Source organism: Camellia sinensis, chromosome 1 (genome assembly GCF_055761805.1).
Source record: "Camellia sinensis isolate YWXY chromosome 1, ASM5576180v1, whole genome shotgun sequence".
NCBI lineage: Eukaryota > Viridiplantae > Streptophyta > Magnoliopsida > Ericales > Theaceae > Camellia > Camellia sinensis.
The window spans coordinates 116,360,208-116,373,918 of NC_138961.1; the positions used below are offsets into that span (position 1 = coordinate 116,360,208).

A 13,711-nucleotide genomic window follows, 5' to 3' on the forward strand; every position below is an offset into this window, starting at 1 on the left:
CTTATTGTGGGAGAAATGAAAGATTGCTTGAGCGAACTCAACAACAATCAGATAGAAATCCCTTTAATATACTAACTCCCAACCTGTTCAAACTATGCCTAACAATTCAAACAAACTGAAAGTAGAAGCCTCAGGTTAGGCGATACACAATCAAAGACTGCAGGACATGCTACTCTAGGCCTGAGAGAATGAGGACTGAAAGGACTCAAAGGAGAGAAAAGACACTCAGGCTCGCGACCCCCGCTGAGTCTCCGCACTACAACGATTGGCTCCTAGAACACATGGGAGTGTCGAGGTTGGAATTCCAGAGCCACGCCTTGCCTATGAACCAGCAGACAAAGCGTTAGCAAGGTTGCAGAGCTCACCATTCATTCCGACAATAGAGAACGCACCATTACCCTCAGGTTTCCACCAACCCAAATTCACTACTTATGAGGGGAAGTCGGATCCTTACATACACTTGAGCCACTTTTACCAGGTCATGGCCGTGTATCGGCGAAACGAGGCTCTAATGTGTATCCTGTTTCCTTCCAGCCTTGGTGACCTGGGTTTAACGTGGTTTGAAAGGTTGCCAGAAGGTAGCATAGCTTCGTGGGCGCAACTAGCGGAGGCATTTGTGATCAGATTCAGGACGAACACCAAGACACCAGTGGAGATTGACCATCTTCTCTCCATAGACATGGGCGAGAAAGAAACATTGAGGTCTTACAATAACCGGTATTGGAAGATTTTTAATCAGATTGGAGATTGCCCTACAAACCTAGCTATCACACAGTACACACGAGGTTTGTCGGCTGGCAATAAGTTGAGGGATTCAATGACAATGACGTCGCCCCTTACTATGGAAGCCCTAATGGAAAGAGTGCACCAACACATCCAGGTAGAGGAAGATGGGGCGCGCACAAGGCAGAGTCCGGCGCAACAGTGATACCAGATAGAAAGCCTTTGGCGAGAGTTGACACGGTTGACAAGTAGGACTGACCGCACAAAAGTCTTTGCTTGACTAGGAGGCAATTGGGAAGGTTGGTAGGATTGGCCAACTCTTTCTAAATAAGTCTTTTCCTGACTGGGGGGCAACAAAAAAGGTTGGCAGGTTTGACCAACACTTTTTTCTTTCCTAAGCCGAGATAAGGATCTAGGCTGCAGGACGTTGGCAGGTTTGACCAACACTTTTTTCATTCCTAAGCCGAAATAAGGATCAAGGCTGCAGGACATTGGCAGGTTTGACCAACACTTTTCATTCTTCAACCGAGATCAGGATCTAGGCTGGAGAGGGTTGGCTGGAAAAACCAACATTTTGTTCTCTTCAGCCGAGATCAGGATCTAGGCTAAAGAGGGTTGGTAGGAATAACCAACATTTTGTTCTCTTCAGTCGAGATCAGGATCTAGGCTAGAGAGAGTTGGCCGGAATAACCAACACTTCGTTCTCTTCAGCCGAGATTAGGATCTAGGCTGAAGAAAGTTGACAGGTTTGACCAACAAATTTTTGAACTCTTTGGCCGGGATGATGGTTACCTCGGCTAAAGCAGGTTGGCAGGGTTAGTATAAACCAAGCTAGTCTGTTCGGCGAGACACAGAAAAAACGACTCACTGTACGATTACAAACTTGAAGGATATATACGTTGAAGGTAAAAAAACAAGGGTTGTTCAAAATTTTGGAGGTATATTACGGTTGTAACAGGAGAACGAGGATAATGGGGGCACACCATGTATCCTGGGAATGACGTCGTACCAGATTAGTGGAAAGACATATTGAGCAATTGACAAGGCTTATTGGGGTCGAACAAGCTGTGAGACCGAACAAACTTCTTTAGTTCGGTAGAGTTGAGCATTTTTCGCTCGGCTAGAGGAAAGTAATCCTAATCATGCTGTGCAGATGGAATTAAGGGGCAATTGAAAGGGTAATTTATAAATAAATTGGGCCGAGCTAAGGAAGTGGCTTCTTTGGAAGTTGGGCCGCACATCGGACCGAGATAGGGGCTGCTGTAGCTCGGTCTAAAAACTAACGAGCTTAGGCCAGGTGAAGTTCGAACTGAGCTATGGGCCGAGGTGTTTGGGCTTCACAAGTTGGACCTCGCCCTTGTTAGCTCGGTTAGAGATTGCTGTAGTTAGCTTGGTCTAAACAGACAAAATCGAGGTAACATCAATGACGAGGGCTGAGCTATGTGTAGCTCGGCAGGGTGGCATTCATTAGATCAGCTTCCAATCAAACGGTCCGAATGGCAGGGGACCGAGATAAGTCAGTTCGGTCAGGAATGTATAAACCGAGGTAAAGGGTTCAGCCATCTCACTTGGCTTGCAGTGATGAGACTCTTACTAGGACTCTGCTAAGGAGAGTTAAAGTCCTACTGGGATTGTGCAAACCATCTCACTTGGTTGGTAGTGAGTAAGAGTATGACTCCTAGGAGGACTCTGCTAAGGAGGGTAAAGTCCTACTAGGATTGTGCAAACCATCTCACTTGGTTAGTAGTGAGTAGGGTGTGTGATTCTTAGAAGGACTCTTATAAGGAGAGTTGGAATCCTACTAGGATTGTGCCAAAGTAAAGTCTATAAAAGTTCATGACTAGACCTTTGTACAGGTATCTCAATTCTTACTCTAGAATACACAGAGCTTACTGTCTAGTTGCTGACTTAGGCATCGGAGGGGTTTCCGGCACACACCCGCCGGCTAGCTCACGTTTGTGTTTTCAGGAAATAAAGCGACGACGTTTGGAGGATTGCAAACTTGATCAACCGGATCATAATAGAAGATTATTTTGTGCTCGTACACTTACGTAACTATATGGGTATGAAATTTAATTTCTAAAATATTGATTGAATCTATTGGTTTCTAGAAGTCTTGTTAGAAGAGCACTTGATAACTACTGTTTCTAACTAGAACTCTGGCAATGCCGCGGGACGATCTGTATCTAGAAAGGAAGTTCGTACGTGTTTATGTGCTTATGTGGAATGAATTAAATGTTGTTCATTGCATTAGGACGCGAATGAGTTAGTTTCGGCACATTTGTAAATGTGCTAATCTCTAGCGTTAACTTCCTTAGGATGTCAGGATGAGGACATGGTAGTGGTAGGTGTGGCAAGCCTAGAAGGCATGAAGTGGCATTACCGGATGAAATTCTGGCACAGGAAGAAGGTGTTGGTCAGGCCAATATGCCAAACAAGTGGATCATCACGACATGGGCGCTTTAGCCAGTGAAATGGCCGAAGCCTTGCGGGAATCCATAGACATTCTCAGGGCTGAGAATTAAGTCCGGGCCCAGGCTATTGAGGCAGGGCCAAATTTTTTGAAGAGGGAATTCTTCCGGTCTAATCCGGATGAGTTTTTGGGAGATTTGAATGAGCCACTGAAAGTAGATGAATGGCTCGAATAGATGGTGAAGACATTCGAGATGCTTGGAATCGAAGATGATGGCTTGAGGGTGACCTTGGCATCTTTCCAGTTAAAGGAAGATGCGGGTCAATGGTGGAAGTATGTGCTTGGGCGCATTGGAGTGACTTGAGAGGCTTTCATCAACGCTTTCTAGGACAAGTGTTTACCTCCCACTGCTAGGGAGAAGTTGAGGGACCAATTCTTGAAGCTCAAGTAGTTTAACACACCGGTGGCCAAGTTTGAGGCTGCCTTTACCAACTTGTCGACGTTTGCACCGGAACTAGTGGCGACTGAGGAACGCTGTTGTATCGAGTTCGAGAAGTGGTTGAGGACCAAGCTCTTGTTCAAAGTAGCCATGTCAATGATTAGGGACTACAGACACGTTGTGGAGGTGGCGACTCATCTAGAGACTGTGGTTCAGGCAGAAGATGAGTGGATGAGAGGCTCCAGGTGGAGTCAGGAGGTTTAGAGAAAGATACAGGACCATAAGAGGCAGAAGAGTTCCATCCCATAGCAGTCCCAGGGAGCTCAGTCTAGGTCCACTTTCCCTGTACTGAGTTATGGGTCAGAGAGAGGTGGACAAGGAGGGATTACCTATTTCAAGTGTGGCCAGTTGGGTCACAAGTATATAGTTTGCCCAAAGAAGGGAAGAGGTCAATAATCTGCACAATTGATGGCTCGTTCTCAGAGCCAGAGTCAGGGGAGAGGGCAGCCGCCTACTTGTTATCAGTGTTGGTAGGCGGGGCATGTGAGGAGGTTTTGCCCTTAGTCGGGTGGCACATCCAGAGCGTTTGGCCAGAGGTAGACATAGAGCCATCAGCCTGCATAGTCAGTGCCGGCCTCGAGGGCCAATCATGGATGCTCCTCGGCTCAGTTCGTGCATTAGACTTATGCTCCAAGGGGTGAGCAGGTAGAGCAGGGACCTACTGGGCAAGTGTATGTTGTTACCACGCCAGCTCTAGTGCTAGCACCTTTGGTGGTGAGAGGTAATTTCTTGTTGCGTAATTCTATTGCCAATGTGTTGATTGATACGGGTGCATCTCACTATTTTATTTCGTCTGCATTTGCATCGGCATTGGGATTATAGTTGGCTTGGTTACCATTTCCACTCAGTGTAGAGTCACCTATTAGGGGTGAGATTGTGTTAGAACAGGGATGTCGGGGTTGTGAGATAGAAGTCGCCGGCCGTCGACTTCCTTTTGCATTAGCATTGATTAATATGTCAAGTTTTGATGTTATATTGGGAATGGATTGGTTGTCATTGTATCGGGCCGTCATAGATTGTTACCATCAGAGGGTTACTGTATTACCTTGAGTGGTGATTGTTTTTATTTCTTGGGAGACCGGGCTGATAGAGTTTTGTCATCGGTGTATGATCTGCATGGTTGGAGTGAGCTTAGTTGCCTTCTTGCAAACTTCATGGGTAGTGCGTGTGATGAAGCCAAAGTTGATTTGTCAAGGATAGTTTGTGAATACCCAGACATTTTTCCTGAAGATCTCACCAATTTACCACCTCACCACGAGATTGAGTTCTCTATTGACTTAGTGCCTAGCACGGTACTGATTTCCATGGAACCATATAAGTTTGCACTTCTCGAGTTGAGTGAGTTGAAGATCCAACTCCAAGAATTGTTAGATAAGGGTTTTATCAACCCTAGTACATCGCCTTGGGGAGCACCACTTCTCTTTGCGATGAAGAAGGATGGCGCCTTGTGACTTTATATTGATTACTGGAAGTTAAATCTAGTAACTGTTAAGAACAAGTACCCATTGCCTCATATAGATGACTTGTTTAACTTGTTGAAGGGGTCTTATTACTTTTTCTAAAATAAACTTGAGTTTGGGTTATCACCTGTTGAGGGTAACGGAGGAGGACATCTAGAAAATAGCATTTCGTACGCGATATGGCCATTATGAGTTCCTTGTAATGCCTTTTGGGTTAACCAACGCACCAACCTTGTTTATGAATTTGATGAATAGAATCTTCCGTGAGTTCTTAGACCACTTTGTTGTTGTCTTCATAAATGACAGCTTGATTTACTCACCCTCAGAGGAGAAACACGAGGAACTGTGCTTGAGTTGCTTAGAGCCCCCAAGTTATATGCTAAGTTCAGAAAGTGTGAATTCTGGTTGAAAGAAGTTGGGTTCTTAGGCCATGTGATATCCGATGAAGGGGTGATGGTAGACTCTTCTAAGATAGAAGCAGTGCAAGACTTGTTACCTAAGAATGCCTTTGAGATTCGTAGCTTATTGGGGTTGGCCAAGTTTTACAGTTGGTTTGTGAAGGATTTTTCTAGACTAGCCTCACCTTTGACTGGATTGATGAGGAAGGGAATCAAGTTTGTGTGGAGTGAGACTTGTGAAAAGTCGTTCCAAGAGCTTAAGGTTAGACTTACCACCGCTCTATTGTTGATTATACCGGAGAGGGGCTTAGGCTATTTAGTGTATTATGATGCGTCACGGGAAAGTTTGGGTTGTGTCTTGATGCAAGAGAGAAAAGTAGTAGCTTATGGCTCACGGCAATTGACAGCCCACGTGAGAAACTATCCTACCCATGACCTAGAGCTAGCAGTTGTGATCTTTGCCTTGAAGATTTGGAGACATTACTTGTACGTTAAGAAATTTGAGGTATTCTCTAATCACAAGAGTTTGAAATATATGTTTTCATAATAGGATTTGAATTTGAGGCAAAGAAGGTGGATGAAATTTATGGACGACTACGACTTTGAGTTGCACTATCATCCGGGAAGGCCAATGTAGTGGCCGATGCCTTCAGTAGGAAATCCTTTAGCAGTGTAGCTAGTATTACCATCCGAGAATGGGAGATTTTGGCGAGTTTAACTTGTATCTTGGCGAGTTCGTCAAGTCAGCTGCTTTGTTTACTGTAGTTGCATAACCTACTCTTGTGAACCAAGTCATAGAAGCACAAAAGGGTGATCTTGAGGTAGAAACCCTCCGGGAGAAGATCTCCAGTGGGAAGGTAGAAAAGGGCTTGAACGTGTATTCTGACTCGAGTGTTAGATACCTTGATTGTTGTTTCGTACTGAAGTCTTGTCGAGAGAAAGTACTCCGAGAGTTTCACCATTCACGCCTTGCGGCGCACCCGGGAGGCACAAAGATGTATCGCGATCTTAGCAGCCAGTTTTGGTGTAGGGGTATGAAGAATGGCGTAGCCGTGTTGTTATCAAAGTGCCTTACTTGTCAACAAGTGAAGGCCGAGCATCAGAGGCCAGCGGGTTTGTTGCAACCCTTGCTTATAGCAAAGTAAAAGTGGGAGTATGTTACGATCGATTTTGTTGTGGGTCTTCCGAGAACATAACGAGATAATGATGCCATTTAGGTGGTAGTAGATCGGTTAACTAAGTCAGCGCACTTTGTACCTATCTGTACAAGTGACTTGGTAGATTATCTTACTGATCTTTATATTAGGGACATAGTTTGACTTTATGGGGTCCCAGTGACTATTGTTTCGAATAGAGATCTATGTGTCACGACTCGGTTGTGGCAGAGCCTACAGAATGCCTTGGGCACTAAGTTGACTTGTAGCACCGCCTATTATTCTCAGACTGACGGACAGTCAGAGCGTACCATTCAGATCCTAGAGGATATGTTTCAAGGTTGTGTCCTTGACTTTAAGGGGATGTGGGAGAGACAGTTACCTTTGGTGGAGTTTGCCTACAACAATAGTTTCTAGTCGAGTATTGGCATGGCACCATTTAAGGCCTTGTATGACCGACCGTGTAGATCACCTATATGTTGGGCTGAGGTGGGTGATGCACCTATGATAGGTCCTGAGCTAGTCTGGAAAACGGCAGAGAAAGTAGCGCTCATCCGTAAGAGGTTAGTTACGGCTTAGAGTCGTCAGAAGAGCTAACCATAGGAGGAGACCATTATCCTTTGAGGTAGGAGATCATGTCTTTTTGAAAATATCACCTAAACAGGGTTTGATAAGGTTTGGAAAGAGTGAGAAGTTGTCTCCGAGATTTATCGGACCTTTTGAGATCCTAAAGCGGATTGGGGAGTCAGCTTATCATTTGGCCTTGCCGCCACAGCTTTCTAGGATTCATGATGTGTTTCATATCTGTATGCTTTGGAAGTATGAACCAGATCCATCACATGTGTTGGATTGGACCGAGTTTGTCACGACCCAAACCCGCCCCTAAAAGTTTGGTATCGTAACCGGCCAGTAATCCAAGATTACCACAGGCCTTCCTGTACAAAACGTAAATAATCGGGGCTAGCAGAAGCAAAGACAAAATACGATAAGTCCAAAGAGCTGTGCATATATATGAACAAATATTTACATGCGAAAAATGTTAATTTACCCACTTACATTACATAACATATAACGAAATAACAAACACAAAACATGGGCACGTGCCACAAATGTACAACAAAAACAAAGCTTGCAGACGGCCTTCCAGGTCTAGCCCCCGCTCGGAGGCACACATAACACCTGGTAGGCTTCCAAAACGGCGGCTCGGTTCAAGACTCCGCTTAGGCTTGACTCCCAGAACGCTCACTTATAAATACATATATAAAAACAGTGAGCTAAAGCCCAGTGAATAACATTAAAGTAAAGGGGTAGTGAACGAATTCCACATATAACGTATTCGTAAAACAAATCATTCATATCAGAACATAACATAATGGTACATCTCAAAGGATATAACACATATCGTCTTCCGACTAGAGAATCGGTTCCGGATACCGATTAACACATATCACCACAATGAAGTGGCTAACGAGATCTCGTATCACATGTTTGTCATGGACCCGCATTTTCATGCCGTCCCCCATGACTTGGGACTATCCGTGGATGCCATACTAGATTCACAAATTGGACATTCGTTCACAGAATCAAAATCACATTTCAAAAACATAACTTAACGTATCACATTTGGAACATAGTTCATATTAACATATCTTTACAGAAATGTTACTCACCGTGGATTTCCAAAACCGGTTGCGCGGTCTTCGAGGTTTGACCTACAAATACCGACATTCATAGCACAATTCCTCAACACATATTGCCATCGAATCAATTAGTTAATGCCATTCTATTCTTTCTTTACTTTGTTTCATGCTTATGAGATGCTAAATGATGCAAATGACATGTGAAAATCAGGTAAATGAAGGCCCGGAAGTCAGAAAACGTCAAAAGAGCAAAATTGGAAAAAACACTGTTTGGCCGCACGTACGGTGGCTTGGGCGCTCATGCGGTGGCCCAGGCCGCTCGAGCGGTCTGGGTGAAAAACCAGTCCGAATTTCTGCTAAACCGTGGGTCTTTCTTTTTGCCAAATCAACCTCAAAATCATGAAAATCAAGGCCCAAAACATTTGAAAACCACTTGAATTTCTCATCTCTAGCTTCAAATAAAAATCATAACTTCCAAACAAAATCCAAATGTCTCATGTAAAGCATCAAACCTTGAATTGGGATGGAAAATCATAAACATGCACATAAAAGCTTCATTTCTCAAATCCATGGAGTTTCCTCCCCAATATGCCAATCATGCAAGGAAAACATGGTTATAAACATGAATTTCATAATCTTATGCCATGTATGCTCATATATGCATCCTAGGTTAAAATACAACACAATACTCTCAATTAGACATAATTTCCCCTTAATTCACTTGACTTACCATGAGATCATGGGTGTATCAACCCTATTTCAAGAAATTAGAAGAAGATTCTTACCTTAGGTAGCTAATTGGAGAAGATTTGGCCCAAACCCTTTCTTCCTCCCTTCCTTTCTCTTGATCTCTTCTTTTCTCTAGAACTCTCTCTCTTTCCCAGATTTTTCCCCTTTTTGTATTGAGTCAACAATGGGCCATATCTTTAGTTTTATATTTGTGCTTAAGAATTGAGCCAAACATGGCTTAACAAATCAGACGAAAATCAGTTCTCAATTAAATTTTCCAAATGGCTCTGAAAATTTCCGGTAACACAGAGGCGTGTTCAATTTCATTTTCCGAACCCATTATGGTCGTCAATTTCAGTCCCGAAGTTGTAGTCCCGACAAATATTTTTTTCCAATTCAAACAAATATTCTCCAATTAATTCATATTATCGCATAATTAATTAAGGATAATTGTGACATGCGTTTTGGGCCGTTACAGAGTTAGAGGTAGATGAGGATGCCTCATATGAGGAGAGACCGATTAGAGTTTTGGATACTCGAGACCAAGTCTTGCGTGGCAAGACAATTCCCTTAGTAAAGGTGCTGTGGAGACATCACAGGGTTGAGGAAGCCATGTGGGAGCTTGAGTTGGAAGACCGTGAGAAGTATCCGGACCTATTTGTTAATATTTGAACGTGTCACTACAAGAAATTGCATTTTCGCAACGCAACAAAATATGTTGCTAAAAGGGAAAATTCGTTGGCAAAGAGTTTTGCCGACACACAAAGCTACGTTGGCAACCCGTAGGCAAAAGTGAGTTGGCAAAAGTATTTGCCGACGAAATTATGATTGCGTTGGTAAAAGTAATGCCTTTAGCGACGAACATAGTCGTCGCTAAAAGCCTCCATCCATTGTCGGCAATTTACCTTGCGTTGGTAAAAGTCATTCAAATAGGATGATTGTGTGGCACTTTTCGCGACACAAATTTGCATGGGCAAAAAATATACTTTTAGCAACAACATATGCGTTGGCAAAAGTAAACTTTTGGCGACACATTTACGTCGGCAAATGTTGTCATTTGCCGACGATTTGTTTGTCGCTAAAGCTTTACTTTTGGCAACGACAAATTGGCATTGGCAAAAAATACACTTCTACCAACACAATATGAGTGGGGAAAAGTAACTTTTAGCGACACATTTACATCGGTAAATGTTGCCATTTGCCAACGATTTGGTTGTCGATAAAGCTTTAGTTTTGGCAACGACAAATTGGCATTGGCAAAAAATACACTTTTAGCAACACAATATGATTGGGCAAAAATAAACTTTTAGCTACACATTTACCGACTAGTTATTTGTCGAGAAAGCTTTACTTTTTAACAACGACAAATTTGCAACAGCAAAAATAATTGAAACTCATTTATAATTTTTTAAAAAATTTACAGATTTACAAGAGGCATCCCTCAGGCACAACTATAACAAACTAATAACATGGATATGAAATCACACAAAATACCCCCTCCATACCCTTCCAGCCAAAACACCAGCAGTTCCCCGAACTTACACCTAATGACAACCCCCATTAATGAAAACCTGATCTATTACAGATTGGACAAAAAGTCATGCACCCTTCCAAACATCAACAACACCAGCAAACATCCAACAACAACACAGCAGCACCTTATTGTAACAAACACCATCACAGCAGCATCACCACAGCATCTCAGCAACAGCAGCAACATCACAGCAGCACCAGAAGAATAGCAGATCAGCAAACTGATTCAACACAGATCATCACCAGTTCAGAAAACCATTTCAACTTGGCAACCCAAACAAAATCATATAACCAAATCAGAATTGACGCAGCAGTTTACCTCATTTACTAAAACAGTCAGAAAACAAATCAAACAAAACCAGCAACAAAACAACTCAACCAAATCAGAAATCAGGACAAACAGATCGCATCAATCAAAAGCTGCATCAGAGGCAGAGCACACAGAACAGAGCCAATCAGCACCAGATTCAACGCAACACAGCATCATGCCACAAAAGTATCCACCAAACAAGCTGCATCAATTGTTCAAACAGCCCTCAAAACTATACAATTCTTAGTAACTTTTAAGCCATCAGGTTAACATAAGTTAAGTTAAGTAAAAATTCAAACTAATTCACTGGCTGTCATGTTTACACTAGGAGAGTAAGTTATATAAAAACACTCAATTCAAGTACACCATAATGGGTTAATTGAAATCGATTTGGTTGTGTGTTTGTGAAACTATTTCAATTTCTGAATTGTACTTCATTTTTCATTCATAATAAATGATGATCTAGTTGAAGCCACTTTTTTTTTTTTTTTTTACTAAACTTATAAAAAAGGTTATAAAAAAAAATAACTTATAGATTTGGGTAAATCTTATATGTTTTTACTAAACTTATAGATTGAAAACGACATATAGATTTGGGTAAATTTTACTAAACATAAGTTTTCTATTTATTCTATAACTGATATATAGTTATCTGTAGTCAGGAAACAACTCCCACTTCTAAGAGAAAATGGACCAGCATAATCTAGAGATGCAATTTATTGATGAGCAATACAAGTCGTATCCAGACTTCGGCAGCAAATTTTCAACATATCTGAAACAATTATCAAAGCAACAAGCAACTTATTACACTACATCTATAATAGATATACGACAATGGCATTATTACCTCAACTACAAAGAAATAAAAGACCACCAGTAGAATGCCTTTTAGTCAGCACAAACTTTAGGAGAGACAGCAGATGCTGTTCTGCAGTGTAATATATGATACCTAATTGACCATCTGATGCAGCAGACTTGACTCGGAATGACATTTTATTAATATTTTTTTTCATAAATAAGTTTCTACCATATTGACAGCATTGGTAATGTTCACCCCATATACTTTCTCCCAAGCCTGTGCAAGAACAGGTGTGTCTACTTAGCAAATGGCATGTTAATATTTACATAACCTCAAAGCAAGTAAAAAAGCCACATAATATAACTTTTATATAAAAGAAATTAGTTCATGAGAACAACCTTGATCAATGTGTCATCACCATCATTTCCATGACCATGAGAGAAGCCTGTGAAAGGACAATTGGAAATTAACAAAGTGTGTATCAGGTTGCTCCAAAACATTAATAGCTGCCACCTACAGATTATGGTTGTGAGAAACTGTAAATCATGCAGATACATACCTGCTATTAGATGTTGAAAAGCAACTGCCAGAAGTGGAAGAGGAAATGTACATGATTTGGCCATATCCAAAACAATACCCTTCAAGTTGGACAAAAACCCATCAGGCATAATTGACTCATCCAGCCCTTGATAGAGTGAAATAGAGGAAAATGATTCATGTAACTGACGCCACTTGATTGGGGACAGAAGGCTTAGTTTGGTTTGGTTTAGTTTTAGCTTTGCAGTTCACAAAGAGATCTCTATTGAATAAGAGTTCAAAGATTTGAACAAGAATTTGTTTAGATTAGAATGACAAAGCTGTCCACTTAAGGTCTTTCCAATAAAGTGATTAAGCTGAATAGGATTTTAGTATTTAAGATAACCAGCTTATTTTTTTTTCTCACATTAGCACTTCTACACTTCAATGCCTAGCCAAATAAGTCTTTTCTATTTTCTACTTCATAAAAACATAAGTTTTCTTAATGTGAACTTATTTCGTACATTACTTTATTTTATCAATAATGAGTTCTTAAAAAAATAAGTAGATAAGAGACCCATTTAAGAATGTGATTCTGAATTGAGGTCTACCTTACAGTATCAATATCTCAAAAATCATTATTGAAAGTCTCAATGTGTCCAAATTCATTGATGAAGAAATGATTACCGAGTGGTGTTCAAGTCTAAAATTTTAGTATGCATTTAGGAAATGGTCCTCAAGTAAATGTCCTAAATGCTAAATCCACCACAAGAAAGGAAGCATAATTTGAATGGAATTATAAAACTGTAGTTAGCATTTAATTCACCCAAAATCCCCATTGAACTTAACTTCAAAGTCAAGAAAAAAAGAAATTACTCATAATACACTTGAACAACACTAAGAAACTTACAACATGAGAAGACTTACCAAATTTTGAACAAAGTATTCAGGAGATGTTTGGTTTGATTATCCCTTAGCAACTAGGGAACATGATTCTTGAAAACCCTATAAAATTGAATCCAACGAAAGGATGTCTAGTAGCAAGGTAACACAGTATCTGCTTAAGAAAACGCTAGCAAATTCCAGGAATGTCATGAAAAAAAAAACTAACTACGGCATTTACATATACCAACACCAACCACCAAAGCCTTGAATACCTATTGAGTTAGTATAAAAATGCACAGATCTTTGAAAGTAAACAGATGTTCCCATGTATGTGTATACATGTAAGCACATAACAAGAAGGGCATTCAGTGTTCAATAAATTTTGCAGCCAATTTCTTTAAAGGCATGGGTTCTACAAAATCAGTTCATTGTCAGAAACAGAAAGTGCCAATCAGTGCCATGGTCTCAACTGGTGCCCATGGTGCAAATCAGATTATTAACAGTCTCATCTATCAAGGTTGTGCCTGATCTAGAATTGGCAATTTCAGATCAGAATGCTTATAAGGAATGCTTCAGGACTAGAAATATTTAAATTTTAAACACACAACATAATCCTCAGTAAAGAATTGTGAACAATAATTTACCATGCATT

General features: G+C 41.1%; 1 long non-coding RNA gene across 1 annotated transcript; it reads right to left on the minus strand.

The window, feature by feature from the left end:
- Positions 1 to 10,552: 10,552 nt before the first annotated feature.
- LOC145789920 (uncharacterized) lies at positions 10,553 to 12,106 on the minus strand. The gene is made up of 3 exons (XR_014328411.1): positions 12,057 to 12,106; positions 10,869 to 11,061; positions 10,553 to 10,770 (listed from the first exon to the last, which is right to left on the minus strand). It is a non-coding gene; the product is annotated as an uncharacterized LOC145789920 (long non-coding RNA).
- Positions 12,107 to 13,711: the final 1,605 nt, after the last annotated feature.